Genomic DNA, 7,983 nt, shown 5'->3' with positions numbered 1-7,983 from the left:
ATTTGCCTCTTGCCTCCCACCCTCCCTTCCTTATACATTCATTGAGTGCCTACCCCAGGTAATGCATACTCCAGGTCAGGTACGGCTCTGGTTTCGGAATCACAAAACTACAATGGTCTATTTGGTCCTTTCCCAGTGACCTCGTCAGTGAGAGGATGGCTTCTGAGAACTTGAGATTTCCAGGCCCCATTCTGCCACGTTCCTTCTCTGATGCATTTGGGTCTCTTTAGATGAGTTTCTCTGCTTCTATAATGGATGAAATAATACATTACATCAATTTCAGGAGCATTGGTTAGTATTTATAAAGAGTGTTGAACAAGCAAAGTATTCACCAAATGTGAATTTAGATTCGAACACGTTTTCTTGAGTTTCAGTGATTTCTAGCATGTTGCCTGGCAAGGCAACTTAGTTATAAAATGTTACCACCTGCATATATTTTGCATACATTTCCTCATATTAAAAAGTCTCGTTATGGAAAACTCATAGAGTTATCCTTTACACAGGAAATCACAGAGAAACATGCAGGCCTGGCGGCTGTTTTTTTATGCAAAAGTCGATGCATATAGTAATTAATCTTTTGTTTACTTGAAACTTTCACATTCAAAATGTTTAACTTTCACATCCAAACTCCCTGCTCTTTTGTGCATTGAATGCTGGTACTGTATTTCTAATTACTCAGCTTAAATGCGACTTCTGAATACTACTTTTCTCTTCCCTTCCTCTTCTAACAAAGTGCTCATGAAAAGGCGACTTTTTATTTCCACTGGTTTTGACTTCGCCCTTTTGTGGGGTGGTCTCTGTCTTTTTTCTTGCTCTCTTTTCAACCTCATCTCTGTGTTTGGACAGCTATGGTGTGGGTACAGTCCACTCAAGATTTCTACTGGCAAGGATTCGCCTTTATAACCAATCCTTTCATGCCAGATTTCTAAAAAAATAATAATGAAAATAATTTACAAACAGCCTCTCTTGGGAGCAGCTGTCAGGCCACACAGCTTGTAATTACAGGGGAAATATCTGAAGCTTTCACTGCACTTCCACGTGTTTCCTGTGGATTTCTTCTTGGTCATGTTGCTTTAATTAAGTGTGGTCATTCTAGCAATCTTGCATTAACATTCTTGAGAAAGTAATGAAATAAACCAGGTATGGGGTTGCCTGCCTCAAGTGTTTGGCCCATTGAAGGAAGAGATGATAGTTTCTGCATCTTTAAATTGCTGGGGTTTGGCATATATGTGGGGCTCTGTTGTGAACTGGAGAAACAAAACAATGAGCGATTAAAAGAGTGGATGAGTGGATAGAGGTGGGCAGTAGACGTTGTTTGCATTAACTCTGCATCGTAGCTGTACAGATGCAGGTGTGTGTTTCTTGACCCCTGCCCAGCACTTCTTTCATTAGGTTAGAATTTCATTAAAATCTAGACCTTCCTTCCTCCCTTCCCTTCTTCCTTTCTTTTTTGTATCTCTTTTTCTTCTTCTTCTTCTCCTTCTCCCTCTTCTACCTTGGATCAGGTTTTCTGTGAGCCATCAGCTTTACAGCTCCATGAAGAACTCTCTTCTCTCATTAACTATGTTTGCCACCCTTACCTTTATATAATACCCCAAAGCATGGCCAATGTATCCAGGGGCTCAATGCCTCAGGCCTGCACACTTTCAGGGACCTATGAAACGTGTTAATGCTTGTGTTTTGAATCAGAAGATTAAGAACAGGGAACAACAGGTGCTGGAGAGGACATGGAGAAATAGGAATGCTTTTACACTGTTGGTGGGAGTGTAAATTAGTTCAACCATTGTGGAAGACAGTGTGGTGATTCCTCGAGGATCTAGAACCAGAAATGCCATTTGACTTAGCTATCCCATTACTGGGTATATACCCAAAGCATTATAAATCATTCTACTATAAAGACACATGCACACGTATGTTTGTTGCGGCACTGTTCACAATAGCAAAGACTTGGAATCAGCCCAAATGCCCATCAGTCATAGACTGGAGAAAGAAATTGTGGCACACATACCATGGAATACTATGCAGCCATAAAAAAGGATGAGTTCATGTCCTTGGCAGGGACATGGATGAAGCTGGAAACCATCATTCTTAGCAAACTAACCCCAAGAACACAAAAGCAAACATCGCATGTTCTCACTCCTAAGTGGGAGTTGAACAATGAGAACACATGGACACAGAGAGGGGAACATCACACCCAGGGCCTGTTGGTAGGGGATAGCATTAGGAGAAATACCTAATGTAGATGACAGGTTGATGTGTGCAGCAAACCACCATGGCACGTGTATACCTATGTAACAAACCTGCACGTTCTGCACATGTGCCCCAGAACTTAAAGTATAATAAACTTTTTTTAAAAAAGGAAACTTTAAAGAAAATATCTTACTATGTAGTATTAACATATTTCTCTTTATATCAAGACACAGTAAACTAATTTTTAATATTATTTTATAGAAGAAGGGACTCCTGGAGGCAAAGGTGCCTAGAGTCCACCACAGCCATAATGAGACCGTGTCCTAAGCCTTCATGTGTTTTGATACAGCCAGTGGGGCTCGATTGTGGCTGGACAGTAAAGTCGCCTGGGCAATTTTTGAATAAAGCCCAGGCTCATACCATTCTTTGGGATTCTGAATTAATATGTCTGGGGTGGGGCTGGGGCACTGGTTATTAAAAGCTCCTTAGGTTACTTGAATGTGTGGTCAGGACTGGAAACTACTGGTCTAGATGCTTCTCCGAATTCATCTTGTGCACCAATCACTTGGGAGCTTGTGGAGATGCAGACCCTGATTTGTTGGCCTGAGGGAAAGGGCCAAGACCCTGTGTTTCTGACAAGCTTCCTGCTATGGTTAAGGCAAAGCTGCTGATTCCTGGCCCACCCTTCTGCAGCAGGGGTCTGGAGTGTGGGATCTGCACACAGCGTGCATGCCATTCATTGCCTGCAGGCTCTGGAGCCTGAAGGAACGTAGCAGCTGCTATTTATTGACCACCCACTATTTACTCTATAAGTATGCTTTGCACACCATTTCTCATTGCACAACCACCTCGTGAGGGAGGTAGCGTTGTCTCTATTTTACAGGTGAAATAATTGAGGTCCAGAGAAGTTAAGGTGGGAGCCTAAGAATCTCTGGAGATGAAGTTGTGGTGCTGGAACTCAAATGAGGCCTGAGAAACTCCAAGTCCGTGATCTTCCCCAGCACCAAGCCATCCCCAACAGCTGGGGATGCACCAAGCCATCCCCAACAGTCTTCCTTACAGAAGGCAGGACTTACAGAGGCCTTCCTTACAGAAGGCAGTACTGCACACCTGCACCCAAGAGGTCAGGGCATTCCTGCCCATGGCTCAAAAGAACCACAGCTTAAAAAGAGTGAAAACAGGCCAGGCACGGTGGCTCACGCCTGTAACCCCTGCCATTTGGGAGGCCTAGGTGGGAGGATCACTTGAGCTCAGGAGTTTGAGACCAGCCTGGCCAACATGATGAAACCCCATCTCTACTAAAAATACAAAAAATTTTAGCTTGTTGTGGTGGCGCATGCTTGTGATCTCAGCTACTTTGGAAGCTGAGGCAGGAGAATTGCTTGAACCTGGGAGGTGGAGGCTGCAGTGAGCCCATATCCCACTGCTGTACTCTAGCCTGGGAGACAGAGCGACTCTGTCAAAAGAAAGAAAAAAAAAAAAAAAAAAAAAAAGAAAGAATGAACAAAAAAGTGAAAACATAAAAGTTAAAAGTGAAAGCAAAAGTGCATGGTTATATTACTTTTCATGTCTCCTAATTCCAGCCTCTCTCACATCTGAATGTTTGATTAATCTCCCTCACATTGCTCTAATAGCATCTCTCCCTTGCACAAGAGGAGTCTCTACGCTGATCACATCCTGGCTAAAGTCTGACCAGTGATCAAGGACCTGCACTATCTGGCTTTACCGCCATGTAAACTCACCCACATTCACTCACTCATTCAGTGAACGTTTGTTGAGTGTCTACCCTGGTAGAGGCCTCCTCCATGCTGGAACTCTTGTGTTGTTGAAGGAGCCAGTGATGTTTGGATGAGCAATAAAGGCACATAACTTATGTATTATCATATATTCATTCCACATGAAACTTAATTTTCTTGTCGTCATTTTAGCAACATAACAAATTATATTGTTATACTTAAGATTTCTACAGAATTTGGGTTCTAGTAACAGTAAAGATCTAAAGGATTAAAATATCAAATATAACTGTATTCAAGATATACAAAATTTGAGTATGTTTTCACTAAAACATAAATTTAAAAATATTTTAATTCAGGATATTAAAGTTATTTCTTTTCCATGTATGTTTTCAAAAAGTTATTTTTCTTTCAAATTATTTAACATAGTATGTTCAAAAGTATACATTATAATTAATACATTTCAACAATTAACATCAAATTATAATACAGGTGAAGTTTTTAGTTACTTTTGAAAAATAAATACCTTAATACAGTTTTAATAGAAACTCCTTGCATTTCTAGTGTTCAATATTCCTTTGGTTGCCCATGTAAAAGATTAGTGTCATGTTATATGCATATGATGTCTATATCCACATATCTACGAATGTGACAGTAGTATGAATCATTTAATGTTGCAGAATGTTCCTCAGTCACCATCTGCTGCAGACACCACACTGATCTGTGTATATCTCTGGAACCATGAACTGGAACATGAGTAGAGCAAGGACAGGACAATCAGGACCTCTAGGGATCTACGGTAGACCTGCCCACCGAGAGGGAGGATTGGAGAGGGGCGCCCCTCTGTCTTTCCTCCCATCTAATTGTTTCCACTGTTCATCCTTCGCAGTGCTCCTAAGTGGCATCCGTATCCAGCCTTCAGACTTTCATGGCCTTTGGGTACAGTCATCTTTTGTTTCAAGGACACAAGGCTAAATGTGTGAACAACCCTCCCCTGGGCCTGAATGGTGTTAGTCATGAGAGCAGAGGATCGAGGATGACCTATTAAATTTCCTTTAAAAAATTACTCTTAAATTACCCAAATTGGGTGGCTTAAAGCGACAGGTATTTCTTCGCTCTCGGTTCTGGAAGGCCTCAGTCTGAAATCACTTTCCCTGGGCTGAAGTCAAGGTGTTGGCAGGGCCACACTCTCTCAGGATGTTCCAGGGGAACTCTGTTCCTTGACTCTTGTGGCTTCCGAAGGCTGCATTCCTTGGCTCCTAGCCACGCCACTCCAATCTTTCCCCAATGGTTGCATTGCTTCCTCCCCTCCCCCATGTGTCAAATCTTGCTCTGCCTCTCTCTCATAAGGATACTTGTGATGATGGCATTTCGGGCCCACCCTGATAATCTACGATAATGACCCCATCTCAAAATCCTTACCTTAATTGCATTTGCAAAGTCCCATCTAAGGTAACATTTACAGGTTCTGGGAATTAAGATGTTTATATTTTTTAGGGGGGCCATTATTCAGCCAACCACAGATGAACCACACTGTGTCCATGGTGAGTGCCAATCATGAATGACAAAGCACTTACATGTATGTTCTTTATATGTAATTTTGTTTGCACTTGTGACATGTTGTTCCCTAATGCATGGGGCCTAGGCAGGGGCTCCTCTTCTTCTCTTGCCTGTCTCGTGGGCAGTACTGGCTAAATGGGTCACTTTATGCTCAGTGCTTAAAACAGTGGCACACGGTAGGAGCTGAATGAGTGCTAGCTCTGACAGCTGTGACGGTGTAATGTGGTCTGGTCCCAGCTGTTGATGGATGGTCTCAGGCAGAGGGTCTTGCCTGGTATCTCTCCTTTAGCTACTTTCAGCCCCGTGTTGGGACCACAGGTTACATGGCTCTGCTTTCTTAAATACCTCTGGGTCTTCGGGAACTTGGAAACTACCAAAGCTCTTCCACTTCTTATGGGAGACTCCTAGGCCCGTGAATGTCTTCTTTTGAGAAGTGTCTCATGCCAAGGAGCCCCAGAAGGCTGTCTTGAGCCCAACCGCCTGGACATACACCTCCCCTAGGGCTCTGCGCTCCTACTGCTCACTGGGACCCCCTGGAGGCACACCCGGGCCCTCCTGATGCTCAGATCTTCTGGAAACACCTCCAGTGTCTGCTTCCAGCTGTCTGGACTCTCTGGCTTCCCCTCTGGTTCTCTTCTTTCTTGTCCTGTCTGAGAATCTTTGTCTCGTCCCAAGTTATTTTTATGTCTACTGTCTGAAACTATTATGTCTTCTATGAAGTCCAAAAGTGTATTTTCATTTTAAAAGTCCAATAATTAGCTCTTTTCTTTCCTTTTGCATTACTACGGCAGTGCTCCCTCTAAGGCCGAGGCTGTCTCCATGTCCGGCTGCTCAAAAGGAGTCAGGGCCATGAGAAATTTGGAGAAAGCCCCTTTGGTCAAACCGGGGAATCGATGGAGAGAAACTGTGCCCTCCCGTCATCACAGTCACGGGCTTGTGTGTCCCACTGCGGCTTGGCCTCTTCCCACATATTGGATCTCACCTTCTCCCACCAAGCTTCCATGCCACTGTACTCAACCCAGCCTAGCTGCTTATAGTAGTGTGAGTGGGATCTTCTGTTACCTCTACCTGGAAGGCCCATCTTCCAACTGCTTGCTTTCTACCCCCAAAGAACTAGCAAGTTTTACAGAACTTGCTTCTGTAAAATAATTGCTCTTACTTTCCTTTGAACCACCCCTGTATATGTCAGGGCCAAGCAGAAAATGTAAGAAAAAATATCTATTTACGAAAGAAACAAAAGTATAACAAATTTGGAGCAACTATAACAAAATGGTATAATATCTTCACGGGGAAAATGATAAAAGCCCACCTGGAAGGACAAGAATGGAGACCTATGGCATTGGTGGATTGAAAGACTTATTTTTGTAAAGCTGTTGGTCTTTCCAAATAACCTATAATTCAAATGCAATTTAAATCCAAGTCATTGTAATACCTTCATTCATAGGTCCAAATAAAATTATAAAAAATGTATATAGTAGAATAAAGGCAAGAATAGCCACAATGGTTATAAAGGAAAAGGATAAGAGAGATTTTTCTCTATCAGACATCAAGACATGTTATAAAGCAACAGGGACGGAAGCAGGGTGGGCCAGCACAGGGGTGGTCAGGCAGGTGGAGGAAGAGCACACAAGAGCCACATGTGGGAGTCTGTGACGTGAAAGGGAGGCATGGGAGATGAGCGCGGCGGCATGGACTATTAATAAATGATATTGCCATCACTGTCTTTGCTTATGGACAACATAGATCGCTATTAACTCAGACCACATACAAAACAGGTATCCCAGGAGGACTCAGTGTCTAAATTTGAAAAATAAAAAATGTGAAATTACAGAAGAAGATACGGAGAGAACTTTCTGAAACAAGATGCAATTAGCCAATATCAATATTTAAACTCTCTCCATGATCAATGACTCTATAAAAATGTTAATTTTTAACCAATATCAAAAGTTTAGGACTTAAATGTAAAGACTACAAGTGAAAAAGAAAAAAATGCAGTGGAAAATGAGTAAAGGATATGAAGTCGTCTCATGGATGAGAAACACACAGTTGCTAGTAAACGTACACATAAGTGTTCACTTTTACTTGTATATCTAAATTGCATATGAAATCAAGATACCAAAACTTAAAGTCATGAGGGAAGTTGGCAAAAATTTAAAGTATGATTGTATCAAGTTTTTGCACAAATATGGGCATTACATATTGTTGGAGGAGGTTTAAATTTGCAGAGCTACTTGGGAGAGCAATCTGACAATATCCAGTAAAATTAAAAACATGCAGGCCCAGCTACTCTGCAATATCATTTCTAGGCGTACAGTTCAGAAGAACATTCCAACAAATGCATACAAACTCCTGGACAAAGATGTTAATTGTAGCATTGTTTCTAATAGCAAACTGTTTGAAATAGCCTACATGTCCTTTTATAGAGAAATGGACAGATGAAATGTGATATTTTCACAAGATGGAATACTGCACAGTTATTAAAAGGATGGAAATAGATCTG

The sequence above is a fragment of the Piliocolobus tephrosceles genome, chromosome 15, assembly GCF_002776525.5.
Source record: "Piliocolobus tephrosceles isolate RC106 chromosome 15, ASM277652v3, whole genome shotgun sequence".
NCBI classification, from domain to species: Eukaryota; Metazoa; Chordata; class Mammalia; order Primates; family Cercopithecidae; genus Piliocolobus; species Piliocolobus tephrosceles.
This window is presented reverse-complemented; position numbering follows the sequence as displayed.